Consider the following 20,384-nt stretch of genomic DNA (forward strand, 5'->3'; position numbering starts at 1 on the left):
TTTGATGATTCTAATTGGTTCAATTGTCTTTAATTATGTTTCTAATCGGTTCATTTGAATTGCCTTGTGTTCTTAATTCCGCACCATTAATTGTCATTCATATTCACCTATACTTGTGTTTTTCCTTAGACTTCTCCCCTTAATTGCTTAAGAATTACTAGTCCTAATTATAAAAAGTGTCACCTAATGAATCAACCTAAAATCAACTCACATCAGAATCTGTGAGCAATGGAAGGAGAATAGTGCTAAGAAAGAGGTTAGGCCAATTTTCTAGCTATTTTTCTAGGCTTCTCAACTAAGAGAGGGAGAATAAGATATAAGAGAGACTAAGAGAGGAATGCAAACACCAAATGGATAGCAATTCAATACTCATTCATAGTTTGTTATTACAAAGTAAGCACACTTAGTGCTTAAGTCTCCTAAAAAGGACTCCTAAGTTCCTAAACCCTCTCCATTCATAGAATGACATGGAGCACTGGTCTTTTAGGCTTCTTAAAATCCCTCCATTTGCATGATGGCATGTGGAAATCCTTGCTTCAAGAAATAAGGAGATGACACATGGCACCAATGACTTGAAGAGTCAAAGAAGGAGGCGCCTTTGAGAAGAAGACAAGTGGCAATGGAACTTAGAGAGTCAAGAGTGGGAGAGTGGAAGAGACGCCTACTTGTAGCTTATGAGCTGGCGCCATGTGGAGTCTTGTACCAAGGTCCAACTTGGCCTAAAATGAAAAACTTAAGGTCCAAAATCCTATTCTACTTTGCCCAAAATATAAGGTCCAAAATCTTATTCTACTTTATACTATTTTTCGGATAGATGTCTTGTATGATGCTTCCAAAATCAACTAGAATGATCTGTTAGAATGGATGGCTTTAAACTAGAGGGGGGTGAATTGTTTAAAGAAGATTTTCGCAAACTTTTAAAACAAGAATGAATTTATCTCAAGAAACAATTGATAAGAAATTCAGTTTACCAAAAACAGCAAACAAAACAGCAGTACCAGAAAAACAATCGGTTGTTTATACCAGCAAACAACAAACAAAACTGAAATTAAAGAGTTAAGGATAGAGAGATTGCACACAGATGTTTATACTGGTTCACTCCAAATCCAGAGCTACATCCAGTCTTCTCAGAAACCCTGAGGAAATCCATTAAGCAATCACAACTTGATCACTTACACAACAACCAAGAGAATGACCTTGAACACCTCAAGATACACACTCTTCTTGGCCAACACACCAACACCAAGATTGTTGATCTTGATCCCCTCAAGAACACACAGCCAATCTCAGTAAACACAGAAACGAAACTTTTTTCACAAAGTACAAGGATTAAACTTGTTACAGAAGATAATCTGAAATCAATACAAGCAGAATCCTATTCCACAACTTTTATCAATCACAAACTTTCAGCAATCTCAGCTCTTTGAAAAACTCAAAAACTCTTAGCTAAAACTTATCAAAGATTGATTCTCAAATCTGTTTTTCTGAATTTATTCATAGATGTAGTTTGTTATCAAATCTTAACAAACTCTTAAATTGCATTAAAAGATTGGTCAAAGCATTTAATGACTGGAGCGTAAGCAGTTAAATCATTTAAAGCTCAGTCAAAGATAAAACAGTTTTTCTGTTATGGTCCCAAAACAAACAATCGGTTGTTTCTTCGAATCAATCGGTTATTTTGGTTCTTAACAGTTCAACCATTTTAAAAACAGTTTTTAATCTTTTTCTCAAAACATCTAAGTATAAACAATCGGTTGTTTCGACAAAACAATCGGTTGTTTTAACTTAGTTTGAAAACAGTTTACTTTCACAAAGATTGAGATGCTTATTGCTTTAGATTCGATCAAGGGGTGGATTACAATACACAAACTACCCCAAAACTATACTAAACCAGCACAACAACACCAAGCACAGCCAAGGCTTCAACATCCTTCAAAGGGTTTGGATTCTTCAAAGCTTGAACACCACTTGGTTCAACAATCTCCCCCTATTTGATGAAGACAAATCTCTGATGCTTGTGTTGTACTTGATTGAATCTGAAGCAGTTCCTGCAAGATACAGTTTTGAACAAAGCATAGAACTTCTGATATTTGGTTAGCACAGATAAACAGTAATAAACTTCAGAGTTAAATATCAGAAAATATTACTCATCCAAACTGTTTTATCAACTAAGAAACAGAAACTTAAACACAACATATATCTCCCCCTATTTGTCTTCACAAATAGACAATGAGAAGAAATAAAACAAGATATTGTTTTGATTACATTAGAATTAAAGCAGCAACAGCAGAAAGAAAGAAAATTTAAAAACCAGATATAAGCACCAAAAACAATCGATTGTTTCAATACACCAATCGGTTGTTTTTCCTTCATTCTTCATCATCAGCAAACTGAAGATCAAAGATTTGGTTCTGGATAGCTTCAATCTGTTCATCTAGAGTCATGAATCTTGCATCCATGTTGTCAAACCTGGTGTCAATCCTCTGGAAATTACTAACACAGAGATCATGAAGACTTCTTTGATTTTCAGTGAAGCTATCAAGCCTATTCATCATTAAACTTTCAAAAGGCGACATGGTTTGCATCCTTTCTTCTTGATTTCCAGCACCAGCACTTGGTCCAGCATCTTGATAATCTTCAGGTGGATCTTCATATTGAACATCCATATCAGAAGGTTCATCTTGTTCAAGATCAGCAGCACCACTAGATGAGGCACCAAGGTCACCATCCTTACTAATCTATTTTCCACCTACTTTGGTAAAACCCATCTTGCTGAGTGATCCATTGTTCAACTCTTGAGTTGACTTGACCAACTCAGAAGTTTCATCTGCAAGGTTTACTTCAAAATAGAGTAGAAATTTAGATACTAAAACAGCATATGGATAGTGATAGTCACTTAACCTCATAGCCTTTTGCATGTGCTCTTTGATGATGTGAATCCAATTGATTTTGATCTTCTTCATGATGCAGAAAATATATACCAGATCTTCCTCAGTAAGAACAGAATGATTACTCCCCCTTGGAGTTAGAATCCAAGTCCCAATGAGAGCAAGCAATCTTTCATCAAGCTTTAGACCTCCAACCGAGCATGTTCTCACTTGAGCATGTTGATTCTTCAAGCAACTCTTGTAGTATTGGATTTTGTTAAAATCCTCCACTACTCCAAGATTTCCTTTGTTGATTCTAAGGGCAGAGAACTTGAGACCAACAACAGCAGTCCATACTTCATGAGTTATCTCCATTTCTACACCTTTCACATGAGAAACTAGATTGTTTCCCTCAAACTTTAGATTTGTGTAGAACACCCTCACCAAATCTGGATATATGTTTCCCTTCATCTCCAGGAACTTTCTGAGAGATTGATCCTTGAGCAGCCTTCTCACATTATCAAGCTTTTGACTTTTCAGCCAATCAAAGCATACAACCTTGGGGTTGTTTATCTTCTTGATACTTGTTTCATACCTATACTTCTCAATCAGATCATTGTCTCAGAAAACCAGCCTTCTACCCTTCCTCCAGACCTTACAGCCCTGGATTTGACTCTCTTTGAGGTGGGAGGAGTGGATTCCATGATGGCAGAGAATAAAACAGAGAAGAGCTCACTTCATAGATTTTTTGCAAGAGATGTTGCAATTGGTTGTTCTTGTGAAAGAGATCAGCTGCACCAGATTTTATAGCAGAAAAAGAATCAATTAGCATTCAATTTTATTTAGTGGGTACCTGATTTTCAGAGAGAGAGGATTTGACTCTGCTCTGCACAGAAAATGTCAGAAAAAGCTGAGAATCACATGGTCTTCACATGTGATCTTTGACTAGTCATTAAGGCTCTTGAATTTCCAAGATTTTGGAATATTTTTCTTTATGACTGTTGTAACTTCTCTCTGAACATGATCAGCTTTCAACACAGATTCTTTGACCAAGATTCTCTCTTTGAATTGATCTGCAACGGATAGAAATTCAAAATAGCAATTAAAAAGATTTCTTCACAGTGTTGTCAGACTCAAAACAATCGGTTGTTTTTCTGCAGCAGTTAAAACTTGTTTTTGAATTTTAACCATGAGCAGAAAGAGTTCAAAGCAGATGATACTAAGCGTATTAAAAATATTTTTAACCAGGAGAGAGGACTTTTACAACACTAATTAAGAACAAATAAAGGAAAGTCTTATCCTTATGTTAAATCTTCCATGAGCCACGTGTTTTATGATCAAGAAGCCTCTTTTCACTGTTGAGGTCTTTTGCATAGCATTGATTCAACTTCAATGACTGTCTTTTTCTTCAAGAACTTGATCAGATGACTCAGTCCCTCCTTTTTCTTTAGTTTTCCTGCATAAAAAGATTTCAAGCAACAAGATTTGGTCCCCTTACAAATTTGGGTCCTTTTGGCTTTTCATTGCAGTTCGAAACTTCAAATCCCGTAGGAATCCACTTCATAAAACCTCTTGGAACTGAATATTTCCTTATTTTGCAGAACCTAACAGAGTGGCCTTTCTTTATGCAGTAAAGGCATGTAACAACCGGTTATTTCGTCTTAACAATCGGTTGTTTTTTTGGCTTTCTTGAAAAACTTTTTGAAAACTTATCTTGTTTGTTTTGTGGATTAAAGCCTAAACCAGCCCTTCCAAAAACACAGTTTTGAGATGCCAAGACATTCTCAAAATTAGATTTTCCTTTCGAAAGCTTATCCACAGTACTTACAAGATAGTGCACTTTCTTTTCAAGGTTTTCACAATTTTCACAAATAAGAGTATCACACTTGCAAGAAGAGTTTTTGAAATGTATTTCTAATTTTTCAAAATCACTTTTTGCTTTTTCCAGATCTTCTTCAAGTGATTTAACTCTCTTTTCAAGCTAACTGTTAAGATCTTTCAATCGGTTGTTTGAAAGAACCAATCTATTAGCTTCATCATGTGTTTCTTGAAAAGCATCAAGTAATTCACTGTAATTTTGTTCATTTAAGGAAGCACATGAACTTACCTCACTTGAGCTGCAAGATTCATCATCATTTTCAACAACCAAGCAGATGTTTGCTTTCTCATCTTCACTTGATGAAGAACTTGATGATGATATCTCATTTTCATCCCAAGCTATGTAGGCCCTTTTTTGTCTTGCCTTTCTTTTCCTTATAACTGCCTTTTTCTCCCACCAAGTTACTCCATGCACGGATAACTTAGGCGTGTTTCTCCCACTAGGTGTCTCGTGCAACCTCAGTGTGAGTACCAAGTGTGGCTTGGCTAAGCGCACGCACCAGGCATCCCCTACTGTGTGAACGATCACCTCTGCTTTGCGCCATGCACGTTATGGGCTAAGAGAGCACCAACCACCGACTGGCTTACTAGCTCTCTTAGGCCACTCTCGTGCATGACACCACAAAGCACATAACTCCTCCTTTCTCTGACACTCTGCCACACAAGGCTCGTATGCAACGCTCTCGCTGGGAAACATCCTTCGTTTCCAGCTTAACTACGTGCAACACGAAAACCCGATGACCATCGCTCACACCAGATGACCGATCGGTGCACCAGAGCGCCACGCCTTCTGCTTCCAGGCGCTTATCTACGCGCTGATCGCGCATCCTCTCTGACCGCCATCCCCTGATGACCGATCACCCCCTGGGTGACGTTCTCAATGACTCATCTGCTTCCCTGGCCCACGTGTTCCACTAAGAACGGTCCACGTGGCTATCTTTTGCTGATGTCACCAACTACCGATGACCGACCGGATCAATACCTTTTTATATTTTTTATGAGTTTTATTTGAATAAGAGCATTTTATTTCCAAATTTGGTGTTAATTGCAGATTTCTAGGGAGGAATGAAGATTTGGAGAAAAGGAGAATAATTTGAACTAAAAAGAGAAAGCTGGAAGGTCTTAGAATGGAAAAAGATGCAAAGAAAGATTGGGCTTTTTTTATGTTTTATCGCTTAGCCCATTAGTGCGACGCAGGAAGCGACCTAACCCTAGAAAACTAGGATAAATAGGGAGCTAGAGGCTCAACCCTAGGGTACCAGATTGAGAGGAAAATACCATAGAGTGAATTGTAACCCAATTGGGAGAATGGAAGGTGCTAGAAGTATGCGTGACTAATTCTACCCTTTGGGATTGAGAGTAATTTGCTCGAACACTTATATATTGAGGTGATATCTTATATTAAAATATTCAGTTCTTGATTGATTATTGGTATTATTTTTTTACTTTTAATTTTCTGTGACAAATTAAGAATCTTAAATCTGACTCGAAAGTATTTTTAGGATTCTGACCTAAACAACAATACTTAACATATTTGAGTTCTAGGAATAGACTTGAAATGTTAATTGCTATTAACGTCTGAGCTTCGTTTTAAGTTGTTCTTATAATTATGCAAGAGATCGATATTTAGGGAACATTCTTAAGGATTTTATATGCGAGGAATCGATATAAATGATTTTTATACGGGCATCAATTTCAATAAAAAAACTTAATATTGACATACTAATCAAAATACATGAGAGTGAGAGAGATGAAACCTAATCCCTATTTTTCCAACTTGAAGCAATCAATTCTTTGTCTGTTTTCTTATTGATCATCGCCAACACAACCACTTTTAATTGTTTTGTTCTATATTTAGCGATTATTGTACTTGATAATTCACTGTTCCTTGTGGGATCGATATCCGTCCTTAGGGACAATTATTACTTCTGACAAAGCGGTGCACTTGTTGTAAAAAGTTATCATCGGTCGGTCACCGATGTCGAGTGACTGATTCGTCTGGTACCGACCAGTACAGTGGCCTCCCAGGCTCGAGGAACGTTAGTTTTTGAAGAGTCGATAAATGACTGTTGGGCACCCCGAGGTGAGATGTGACTGGAACATTAAATGCACTTGTCAGGGATGTGACGCACATCGTTTGAACCTGCTGTTTGGGTCATATATTGTTTGATGAAAGGATCTGACAGTTGATAAACCGTGTCGCTTCATATGTCGAGCACTACGCGCCCTTGGATGATAAGAGATCTAATGGTGCCGAGGAGTGAATGTCTTATTCTCTCTCTTCACCGCTATTCTATAAATAGAAAACGAGATGACCTTGCAACGTTTACTGTTTTTCTTTTGTCTCTAAGTTGATCAAGCGTGGTACGAGTGCTGAGTCTCTGTTTAAATTTCTTCCTTTCGCTAGTTCCTTCATTAAGGTTAGTAATGGCTTCTCTTACTAGATCTTCTAAAGTTCTTTTGAGTTCTAAGTCTTCTGAGCACACTCACTCCGCATCTGGTGATTTGAGAGACGTGAGTGGTTCACACCATGCGGTCGACCTCGCGTCTGATGGTCCGGACTACGAGTGGGTTGATCCATGCGTCTTGGACGTCCCTACTTGTTTTAGGGGTCCTACGAATTTAGATGTTTTTTTGTCTAAAATATCTATTTTGAAACCTGACGCCCTATCAGACGCGGTTGTAGCCAATAGTTACAGCCACACCGACCGAGTCTGTCACGGTCGAGAGAACGCTCCACAATACTTCTTCTTTGTATATATTACCTTTTTTAACGATTTTCATGTCACCCTTCCTTTTGATGAATTTATGATGGGGGGTCCTTCAAATCCTTAATGTTCCTCCCACCAATTGCTCCCACCAATTACATCCTAATTCTTGGGCGGCTCTTCAAGCTTTTAGGGTAATATGTGATATTTTTTGTATTGAAACCGACCCCTCAATCCTTCCTGTTCTATTATAATTCTTAACCGAGTACTCCAGTGAGTTAGTTGTCTTTAACAAGCAGACCGAGATGTATTTGTTGTGCTCCCTACATCTCGTCCTATAAACATTTCAAGGAGAGGTACTTCAAAGTTTTTGTTGAACCGGATGGGAAACCTTTTTCCATGACTCTGAAGGAAAATACAAATTTCCTTTTCATTGGACCAAATCACCAACCATATATGTTTCCTGGTCGAGGTCTTCCATAACTCCTTAAGATAAACAATTTTTTTATGTGCTCGACCAACTTCCGAATAAGTTCCCTACTTGGAAGCCCGTGGCTTTATGAACTCGTGATTAAAGAGTCATAACTTTAGTATATTAAATTTCGTAACAAATCATGAATTGCAGTTATGTAGTGAAATTGTTGAGAGACATGCAAGCTTAAATAGTTGCCCTGATCTTGGTGACGTGACCTTACAATAGCATTACAAACATTGTGCTCTAATGGGTGATTCTTTATTGAACAAGAATATTACTTGTTGATTCATTCTCTACAGTTATTTTTTCAACATATAAATAAGAGGAAAAAAACGAGAAGAACAAAAAAATAGAAAACGTGTTGTTAATTTTTTTTTATACAAAGAACATAACTCATTGTATACCTACCTTTCCTCCTATTCTATTTTATATTTCAGGCAGTGAAAGATAAATTAGGAAGTATATTGCATTAATTTTTGTGAAATAAAAAAACGAAAAAAAAAATTAAAATTTCAACCAATAAAAAACTTAATATGATTTTTAAGGTATACATTGTAAGAATGAACGCACTTCATCTATCATGAAGAGCAACAACACAGACTCTATGGTTCAATATTTTCATTTATTAATTACTGTACTTTACTAAAACTGTACAACACAATAAAAATTTGATTAATGCAGAGACTATAGTAAATCCTGATGAAACTTTCCATTTCCTCCATGACAGCTCCATATGAAAAAGAGTAAGTGCCCTGGATGCTCATCACCAAGCTAAATCTTTTAGTCTCCAGTTTAAATAACTAAGCTGAGCTGCTTTTTCTTTGCGCAAGACATCATCCAAATAAACGTGTTGGTCTTTTCAGAATCAAAACAATCCCCTGAGTTGAATAACTCAAAGCCTCTATTACAAAAAGATTTGATCAGTGTTTAGCTTCCTTCACCAGTTCCCACATCAACACATCAAACCAGCTCCTCCACCAGACCTCAAACTATGTTAATATATATCCTTGCTTCCATACCCTCAACTGTATATAGGAAACACCACTGGATTCCAACTTTAGAGCTCCCTCCTCGCCACCTAATCACTTGAACAGAGTTAAGTGCTGGACATGAGAACGAACTAAGATCCAATTCACCCTTGTCTTAAAATAACAAGCCACTCACAAGTCACGATGCTACACAACTTGGACTACTTGTTTATTCAGTCTTTGTCAATGAATTAATCATGCCTAATCTTATTCAGATACCCTCATGTAATTAAATACTCACAAGCCATTTTCTATTTTACTTTTTAGTCTACAAAAAATATGATCAACATCAAACACAGGATGCAACAACGCAAACTCATTTGAAAACAATATTGTCAAATTATTGAAGGAGGAGGGAACCCTATATAGACTAAGAAAAGCAGAGGTTGAAATATGGACACACTAGTACAAAAAGCTTCATTAACGACTCTAAACAAAGACGGTTTAAAAATAACCATCGTTATAAAAAGCATGGTGGCAATTTTGTAAATGAAAGCAAGATATAACGACGGTTCCATCTGGAACAGTCTTTAAAAGTGCATCAGGGGGACATATAACGACGGTTCCATCAGGAACCGTCTTTAAAAGCACATCAGGGGACTTATGACGACGGTTCCTTAGGGAACCGTCTTTCTTTGCTTCCCTTTTTTTTTCAATTGCCGCCCAACACTTTCATTCCCACTTCTTCTCCAGCACTCTTCTTCGCTCTTTTGCTTTCTTCCACACTCCTCACAGCCTTGTCGTAGCCCGCCGCCCCTGAGCCCATCACTGCGAAGCCCTACGCCGTGGTGGGTCACCTCCGCCGTTCCCTCTGCACACGTCGTCTCCCCCGCACCGCTGCGCCTCGGCATTGCAGAACTCCGTGCCTGGTCACTATCGGACGTCGCGCCTGCCACCACCGCGCTTCGCAACCACCGCGACTCCTAACCGCTGCGACTCACCACCGTCGTGCCTCGCCACCGCCGCGCCTCGCCCCGTTAGTGCGTGTAAGGTCGTTTCTCTCACCGTCGCCGTGCTTTGCTCCGTGGCCTCCGCCTTTCCGCTTAGTCCCTTGCTTGTAAGCCTCCACGCCAACATTCCCACGTAAAGGCGGGAACTTTTCTGCTACATTTATTTTGCTCCATTTCCAAGTTAGTAATTTTTTATTAATATATTAAATTTTATTTTATATTAGATATTGTTTTTATCTATTGAACGTACTGATTCTGAGTCCGGAGGTGTCCGACCTTCGGCAATTTTGATTTATATTAGATATTGTTTTTACCTATTGAACATACTGATTCTGAGTCCGAAGGTGTCCAACCTTCGGCAATTTTGATTTAGTTTTTAATATTTAGATATTGTTTTTACATATTGAACGTACTGATTCTGAGTCTGGAGGTGTCCGACCTTCGACAATTTTGATTTAGTTTTATAATGAATTAGATAGTACATTTGATTATATTGAATACATTGATTTTGAGTTCGAGGTGTTTGACTTTCGCAAATTTTGATATAGATTTTCTTAGTTTACCAATTTTATGGATCGGAGTTGGATTAATACACCAAGGATAAATGATGCTTACGAAAAAGGGGTTGACGAATTCTTACAGTTTGCGCAACATAATGCCATTAGTAATCATAATGGAGTAAGAATAAGGTGTCCTTGTGTCAATTGTTTGAATGGAAGGATATTGAGTGTTTCCGAAATTAGAGAACATCTTTGGTGTGATGGATTTTTGAAAATTTATACGACATGGACATGGCATGGTGAAGTGTTAGACTTGCCAAGTGTGCGCGGAGCTTCAGAGGAAGTTCATTTCTCAATGGATGATAGATTAGAAGACATGATTCGTGATGTGGGAGCAGAATCATTTGCTAATGCAGTTTTTGAAAATATGTCTAATGATGCAGAGACTCCTTTGTATCCTGGTTCAACTAACTTCACACGATTATCAGCAGTGTTAAGGTTGATGAATTTGAAGGCAATGAATGGATGGACCGACAAAAGTTTTACAGAATTGCTTCAATTGCTTAAGGACATGCTTCCAGAAGGAAATACCTTGCCCAATCGAAATTATGAGGCAAAAAAAATACTTTGTCCAATGGGTATGGAGTATAGAAAAATACATCCATGTCCTAACGATTGTATTTTATACAGAAATGAGTATGAAGATTTAAGAAGATGTCCCAGGTGTGGTTTGTCACATTATAAGGTTAAGGTTGGCCAGAATGATGAAATTGATGAATTGACAAAGGAAGGTCCTCCTGCTAAGGTTGTTTGGTATCTTCCAATAATTCCAAGGCTTAAGCGTTTGTTTGCAAATGCAGATGACGCTAAAAACCTTAGGTGGCATGCAGATAATAGAAAATGTGATGGATTACTTCGTCATCCTGCTGATTCTTTGCAATGGAAGAATATTGATAAAGAATTTCCTGAATTTGGAAAAGAATCAAGAAACTTAAGACTTGGATTGGCAACTGATGGAATGAATCCCTTTGGAAATTTAAGTAGTAATCATAGTTCATGGCCCGTTTTGTTAGTGATTAACAACTTACCTCCTGCTTTGTGTATGAAGCGCAAATACATGATGTTATCTATGATGATCTCTGGTCCAAAACAACCTGGAAATGACATAGATGTTTATCTTAATCCATTGATTGAAGATTTGAAATTATTGTGGAATGAAGGGGTTGATGTGTTTGACGCGTTTAAAAATGAATCTTTCTGATTGCATGCGATGTTGTTTTGTACTATCAATGACTTCCATGCATATGGGAACTTGTCAGGTTATAGTGTGAAAGGCCATAGAGCATGTCCAATATGTCAAGACAAGACATCTTATGAGCAGTTGAAACATGGAAGAAAAACTGTGTATCTTGGGCATCGTAGATTTCTAAAGAAATATCATCCGTATCGTCGATTGAAAAAAGCTTTTAACGGATACCAAGAACATGACATTTGTCCCACTCCCTTAAGTGGTGTTGAAATTTATGAAAAAATAAAAAATGTTAATGTGACTTTTGGAAAAATGAAGAAGAAGCAAACTGTGAGTGAAATATGGAAGAAGAGATCAATCTTTTTTGATCTTCCGTATTGGTGTAAGTTAGATGTTAGACACTGTCTAGATGTAATGCATGTAGAGAAGAATGTGTGTGACAGTCTAATAGGAACACTTCTAAACATTAAAGGCAAAACAAAGGATGGTGTGAATGCACGTCTGGATTTGATTAAAATGAATATACGAGAGGAATTGGCACTGAGAGAAGTTGGTAAACGTACATACTTGCCTGCAGCGTGTTACACTTTGTCAAAGAAAGAGAAAACAAGTTTTTGTGAATGTCTTAAAGGTGTTAAGGTACCACAAGGCTACTCTTCAAATGTGAAAAGTCTTGTATCTATGAATGATTTGAAACTAATTGGCTTAAAGTCACATGATTGTCACGTTCTAATGCAACAATTACTACCGGTGGCTATTCGTGGAATCTTGCCCAAAAATGTTAGGCATACAATCACTCGACTATGTTCATTTTTCAATTCCATATGTAGTAAAGAGATTGACTCTCAGAAGTTGGATGAACTTGAAGAAGAAATAATTGTTATCTTGTGTCAACTCGAGATGTTTTTTCCTCCATCTTTTTTTGATATTATGGTACACTTGGTTGTTCATCTTGTAAGAGAAATCAGATTGTGTGGGCCAGTTTATATGCGATGGATGTATCCAGTTGAACGATACATGAAGATTTTGAAGGGATATATGAAGAATAAATGTCGTCCAGAAGCTTCCATTATTGAAAGATACATTTCAGAAGAATCTATTGAGTTTTGTTCCGAGTACATGTCAAAAGCCAAATGTATAGGAGTTCCTGAAAAAGGTTGGCACTCTCGTAGATTCATAAGTAAATCTTCAAGAGGTGTACATGTCATAAGCAAATCTAGAGAAGAGGTTCTGCAAGCACACTTGTATATCTTGAATAACACTGATGAGGTGTTACCATACTTAGATACACACAAAGACATTGTCAAATATAAAAATCCAAGACAATCAGAAAAATGGGTGTTAATTGAGCATAACAAAACTTTCATGTCATGGTTTAAGCAACAAATAATGAATGATCCATCAGCATCTGAAACATTAACATGGCTTGCAAGCGGTCTCAAATTTGATGTTTTATGTTGTTCTGGCTATGAAGTAAATGGTTGGTTGTTTTACACAAAGTCTCAAGATGATAGGAGTACAGTGCAAAATAGCGGAGTCACCTTGGAGGCAGAGTCTATGCAGTTTTCAACTGCAAAGGATCAAAATCCTGTTGTGGGATCAATGCCTTATTATGGTGTCATAGTAGAGATTTGGGAAGTTAATTATACCAAGTTTACTGTACCTGTTTTCAAATGCAAGTGGGTTGACAATAAGACTGGTGTCAAAGTTGATGAATCAGAAATGACTTTGGTTGACTTTCGAAAGATAGGTTATCATGACGAACCATTTATAATGGCAGATCAAGCTTTCCAAGTTTTCTATATCCAAGATCCTACGTCTGACCACTGGTCTGTTGTGCTACATGGAAAAAAACAACATAATGACCCAGAAGATACAAACAATGACATTTGTGAGATTGAATCACTTACAAGAACGACCATTAATAAAGAGTACGAGGATGTTGCTGATGTTGTACATGCAACTCGAAATGATCATGATGAAGGAATATATATTTGTATGTACATGTGATTCATGTTTAGTTTTACAATATATTTCATTTTAATTATATTTCATATTCTTGATGCTTATCATATTTTTTTGATAACAGGAACATGGCAGATGATAAAGTTTCCCATTCAAAAACTGGTAGAGGACCTACAAGATTAAAGAATATGTTTAAGAAGATAAATAAAGATGAAAAAATACCTTTGTCTATTGATATCCACACTAGTGTGCCCACTGGGCAACATGCAAAGAAATATAGGAGTTATCTCGGAGTACTATCTCATGAAAGGATCTCTATCTTAACTCAGTCCTGGGATCACGTGACTGACCACGAGAAAAACATGATTTGGCAAGATATTCTGGTATGTAACTGTTTTTACTTTGCTCAATCTAAAGTTCTTTTATACTTTGTTTTTGTTTATGAACTAATTCTTTCAAACAATGTAGACGCATTACAACATCCCGAATGTGGAAACCTTGAAAGCGAAGGTTCTTTCAGATGTGGGTGTCAAGTTTCGTCAGTTCAAAACAAAATTGACAACAGATTATATATATGGGAAAAGGAAAGAAGAAAATCCTTGTGCAAAATATGCATCCATTGATGAAGAAACTTGGCAGTAGTTTGTCAATATTCGACAAACTGAAAAATGGCAGGTTAGTATCACTTTATACTTGAATATAGTTTATATTAACGTATTACTAAATTTTGAGTGTTATGATAGGAGGTTCGGAACAAAGCAAAAGCCAATCAGGCACATAATGATACCCCACACTTATTGTCTCGTGGTGGTTATAAGTTCTTAGAGCAAAAGATGCTTGAAGAAAAGATTAAAGCACGTTCTACTTCCATTGAGGAAATGAATAGTGTAGATTCTTTAAGACCTTCATCCCCACCACTCCGACATGAGATGTGGAAGGGTGCCCGTATAAACACATTAGGGACATGGAGTTCTAAGTCTACAGAACAAACAGTTGAACGCATTGTAAGTTTGACAATTTCTTTTCAATGTGTTATTTTAAATTCAATGTGTTGAAGTTTGTCAATTTCTTTTCATTTGTTTTAGGATTCTCTTAATGAGCAATCAACACAGGGGACTTTTAAACCATGTGGTCGCAATGATATTCTTAATGTTGCTCTCGGACGACCTGAACACCCTGGACGTGTTCGTGTAGCTGGATATGGGGTTGGGATTCGGTCATACTTTGGACCTCCATTACACAGCAAGGAACAATTGTCCAATGAACCTAGCCAAGAGTATTTACTACAACTACGTGAGCAGTTAAAGGTTGAGGTAACTCAAGAGCTTAAAGAAAGCTTCATGGAGGAGTTTAGTGCGCAAATGGAAATGGAGTTCAAAAAGCGGTGGGAGGGTTTAAGACACTCACAACAACCACCTACTATGGTAGAAGATGAACCACCTCCGCCTCCTATTAAGAAAGTCATCACTAAAGGGAGTTGTTCGGCAGTTGATCTATCAGGGGATGACTTTGGCTCAACTAGCCAATGCGAATTATATGTTGAGTGTAATTCTTTGACCCGATTAGTTGCGTTGGGTAAGTGTTATGAAGGGGTCACAATGTTACACAATGTGCCTCTTCCTTCTAATTTCATGAAGGTCACGGTGGATAAGGTCCTTTATGGTGATCTTGCAGTTCCTGTGCCGACATCAGAGGTCATAATTGTAGCAGAGGCATTACATACTTTCGTTGCCTGGCCTAGACATCTCGTCAGACCTATAGACTCTATGGTATATATTTGCACTAATACTAATAGAATTATATATCAGATATATTACATTCTAACTAATTTAAGTATTTTTTTGTTTTGATGAGTAGCAGGAACCTAAGACAAATCTGCCTCTGGGAAAGAAGAAAATAGTCTCCATTGATGATCCTCTGGCGGCATTGGTGGAAGTTGCTACAACTTTAGATACAACCGTCTTAGAGGTTCCATGGGATGCCAATGTTTTTGGAAGGCATAGTAATCTACCGTTGTACGTTCACATGTCTGATTTGTTGGACCTTTCATCTGGAGATCAAGAGATTAACATAACAGTTCTGCAATTATGGATGATGTAAGTTCAAATTTTAAAATCTTTATACTTTTGATTTATTAAATATATTAGTACTAACTTATTGAAATTTAGGTATCTTTCTGGATTATGCTTTGATGAGGGGAAACACAATATATATGGGTTTTTAGACCCTCAAATCACTTAATCAATTGGAAACAAGAAGTCGGAAACACAAACATACATCACCACTGCCTTAAAGAATGGTGGAAAACACATTTATTTTGCTCCGTACATCCATGAATAAGTTCTTATTTATTAAATAAGTTTTAATAAATTATTGAAATAAGAGAAACTAATTAACTGATTTGTTATACAGGCGTCATTGACAATTATCACTAGTGCAGATATGTAAAACAAATGCGGCTATTTTCAATTTACAAATGTGGTCATAGAACCGCATTTGATCAGCACGCATTCGTAAATCTGGAATTTACAAATGCGGTCCTATGACCGCATTCATAAATCACATTTACAAATGCGGTCATTTTAGGTAACCGCATTTGTATATTATTCTGAATTAGTGAGTGGGTTTGGGGTTTAGGATTTATGAATGCGGTCTTGGTAAATGACCGCATTCATAAATCACTATTTACAAATGCGGTCATTTACCAAGACCGCATTTGTAAATGCGAATTCACTATTTACAAATGCGGTCTTGGTAAATGACCGCATTTGTAAATAGTGATTTTTTTTTTTAAATACACTCTGTTTTGTGCAGAAACCATATATTTAAATAACCTGCATAATGATCAAACCCAGCCAGACAAATACAGAAATGTAGTGATCAATTGAAATCATCAAAATGTACATTTACAAGTGATCAAATTACATATAATAAAACCACTATTGTTTACCTATGCTAGAGTTATAAAAATTAATGAAATATGTGGACCAAGAATCTCTAACATATGAAATGCCTTCCTCACTCAATGGTGTTTCTTCTGTGAATAACTGCATTGCAAAGTTGACATAAATTAGTTTCTAGATATATATATGTTCAAGAATTATAAAAATGATTTAACATATACCTCTTTCCAACCAGTTTTAACACCTAGTCTTATAATGGTAATCATCCATTGCATAATGTAATAGCCACACTCATAGCTTCCTGGTTGTTTATTACACTATAATTCAATAAAAAGTAATATGTTAGTATATTGATAAACAATGATAATAGAGAAAGAAAAAAATTACAAACCTTTACTCTTATGTAGTTCAAATTATTTGAACTGGATCGACCTTTTAGGATGTTATATCCACGCCATGAACTGGTTAATACAAAAAACCTCGTTAGTAGATGGTTAATTAGTAACATACAAAGTTAAGTTTATACTATACTTACGTATCAATGATATCCTTAAATTTTGTGGGCATCTTCTTGTGTAGGGAACAGAACCACACAGCAGTCTTATCAACCATTGATAAGACAAGTAACTGCCAATGATGCCTATATGATCGTTGAAAAGAGTTAGTAAATATTTAAAACATGAAATAATAATAATTGATGACATACAATTAAACTTACTCATTAATATAAGGGCATAAATAAATTTGTTTTCCCTCTTTTTCCAGGATGTTAGTGATGTATGCTTGAGTCTCAGTTGAGTTTGGTCCAACGGGATTAGTATATGCAGGATCTACGAATCCATACATATTTTCTTTCCCCTCAGTGATACAGACTCTATGCAAAAACCTACAAGTTTTTAGTTAAAGCATAATCAATAATGATTTAACATAAAGTAAATTGAATAATAGGTAAAGATACTTACATCATAAAAAATTGAATTATACTTATATTGAGCTCCTGTTTCCCATATATAAATTCTGATAAATCTGTGTTGTAAATCATCAGTGGCAGTTCAGTGTTGATTTGAAAAAATGTATTATCCCACGGAACTGGAAAAGGATCATTGCCAATCTGACTAGCAATGAGACGTAGGGAAGCCATAGGATCGTCAACTGGAACCTCACGCTTCTTTTTCGGACTTGGTGGCTGAAAAGGTTTCTACAAGATAAACAACATTTGTATTAAATTATATGTAATATATAAATATAAATAAAAAATAATATAGTGAAACGAAATTATTACATGAGGTTCGGGCATAGATCGAATGAGCTCTCTGGGCCAGGCAACGAATGTCTGAAATGCATCGGCCACAGTGGTTACCTCATCTGAAGGTAGTGGAACACGAGCATCAGGAAATCGTACTTTTTCAACTGTTACCTTCGCCACATCAGGGGAGAGAGGAACGTTATGTAAGGTGGTGGCGTTTGTATAGACTTTTCCAAGTGCCACCACCCGAGGAAGTTTGCCGCCCACTACCAGTAGCTCACAATCCTCTGTCTGCCCATTGATATCATCCCCTGATGTTGGAGGAGCCGCACAACTCCCCTTTGTGCTCTTGGGAGTGGGACTAACAAGGGGTTCAATCGGCTCAGCACAAACTTGTTGCGATAGAAACTCTTGTCGCATTCGATCATTCTCCTTTTTCATCTCCAACCACATCAAATCAGTCTCCTTTCTCATCTCCTCCATTATTTCTTCACGTAACTTACTCTTCATTTGAGTTTCCTTCTTGGAGGAGGAGGATGGCTGTCGTTCTGAAACTCCAAAATAAAGTTTAATTCCGACCCCTTGTCCAGCGGCACGAACACGACCAGAGTGTTCAGGTCGTCCAATTGCTTCAACCAGGATATCGTGACGACCTTCAGCAACAAATTTACCGTCGGATTCCAAGGAATCCTGCAAGAGTACACAAAAACCATATTTTCAATCATTAATATAATTAATGCTTTAAAAAAATTGAAAATAACAAAAATAACTTACAATTTTTTCGATTATAACCCCGGATTGCTCAGAACTTGGTGCACCCGACTTCTTAATTCGGGCCCTCTTCCATTTTACATGGCGAAAAGGTGGTGAAGGAGGAGAAGTGACCCCTGTTTCCACATTCTCAGACAACGTCCCCTGTTGAGATTTCTCCTTTTCCACCATCAGTGTTTGCTCAAGTTTTCTATACCCCGAACGAGACATAACGTGCGGGGTAAGATTCTTCAAAGCTATCTCTTGAGCTTTCTTCCGACGATCCTGTCATAATTGAAATAAACAAACTGAAGTAAATAAGATAAACTTATTAATGTTATATAATCAAAAAAGTTACTTCACTTACCATCCAAGCCTCATTTTCACGGCTTTCTCTAAAAAGACGCCATGTCTCTTCATCAATATGTTGGTACTTTAAACATGGATTTTCGTCTTTAAGGTCGCCAAAAATGTATCTCGAAGTCAGTCTTGACTTAAAGGTACGAAATTTAAGTGCGATATTGGATAATATCTTTGATCGAAGCGGTTCCACATCAGGAATGTCAAAGTTTGCCTGGAAAATAACATCATCAAATTAAAATTAATTAATCAATATTAAAAAGCATTATATGATAACAATAATAATGTAAAGCTTACCAGAACATCCTCCCATAGCATGTTCCGATCAACCTCTGAAACCTCATCCCATGAATTAATCAAAATGGAGAGCCTCTCACGAGAAACAACTCCAAGATAGCTCATAAACTCATCTGCCTTAGGACCAAAAGCCACTCCAGTGTTGACGTCAATATCAACATGTGTCTTCTCACCAGCAGCACGTCTCAATGCAAGACGCTTCAATCTAGTAGGTCCTCTATTGCCTCGTCCAGATCGAGGTCTGTTTGGAGTCTGGTCGTCATCCATGTCTCTGTTAAAAAAATTAGGTAACAAACATTAGTTAATGTGAATCGAATTAAAATCATATAAAAATAATACAAAAAATTCTAAATGTTTATTTACATGTTGCATATGGGTTGAATGTTTATATGTAAATTCCTTCACTGTGGTCTTTACGGGTTGCATGTACATCATCAAGTACATCGTCATCTTTATTAGTTATCATTGGTGTGAATGAACGAGTTTCGCCATATTCAATATCATCTATGGCTTCCCCTTGTTTTTTCCCGTGTAAAACGACATACCAATGTTCTGACGTAGGATCTTTCACATAGAAAACCTGAGATGCTTGTTGAACCATTATAAATGGCTCATCTCGATACCCTATCTTTCGAAAGTCCACTAGTGTGAATCCTGATTCATCAATTTTAACCCCACTTTTATTGTCAACCCATTTACACTTGAAAACTGGAACGGAAAACTTAGTGTAGTCAATCTCCCATATCTCTTTTATAAACCCATAGTATGCCATTGATCCAAGTACTGGATTTGTATCTTTCGAAGTCGAAAACTGCATTGACTCGGCTTCAAGAGTAACACCAGAATTTTGAACTGTACTCTTTTCATCCATGGACTTCGTGTAAAATATACAATTATTCACTTCGTACGCTGTACATGAGATGACATCAAACTTCAATCCAGCAGCCAACCAAGTCAAGGTCTCTGATGTCGTTGAATCCTTGAACACCTCATCTTTAAACCAAGGCATGAAAGTTCTATTATGTTCCATCAAGACCCATTTCTCTGCTTGTCTTGGGTTATTTGCCTTCACAATGGCTTTATGAGCTTCTATGTAAGGTACAACTTCATCTGTGTTATTCAATATGTACAAATGTGCTTGCAAGACTTCTGATCGAGATTTGCTTACAATATTCACACCACGTAAACATTTAGTTGTAGAACGCCTG

General features: G+C 37.0%; 1 long non-coding RNA gene and 1 pseudogene across 1 annotated transcript; one reads left to right on the plus strand and one right to left on the minus strand.

The window, feature by feature from the left end:
• Positions 1-10,476: 10,476 nt before the first annotated feature.
• LOC137838344 (uncharacterized) lies at positions 10,477-14,262 on the plus strand (annotated as a pseudogene).
• A 2,407-nt stretch (positions 14,263-16,669) lies between these two features.
• Positions 16,670-17,501, minus strand: LOC137836441 (uncharacterized). Its single transcript, XR_011085273.1, has 3 exons — positions 17,242-17,501; positions 17,059-17,163; positions 16,670-16,984 (listed from the first exon to the last, which is right to left on the minus strand). It is a non-coding gene; the product is annotated as an uncharacterized lncRNA (long non-coding RNA).
• Between the last annotated feature and the right edge of the window lie 2,883 nt (positions 17,502-20,384).

The sequence above is a fragment of the Phaseolus vulgaris genome, chromosome 4 (genome assembly GCF_000499845.2).
Source record: "Phaseolus vulgaris cultivar G19833 chromosome 4, P. vulgaris v2.0, whole genome shotgun sequence".
In the NCBI taxonomy this organism is placed as follows: Eukaryota; Viridiplantae; Streptophyta; class Magnoliopsida; order Fabales; family Fabaceae; genus Phaseolus; species Phaseolus vulgaris.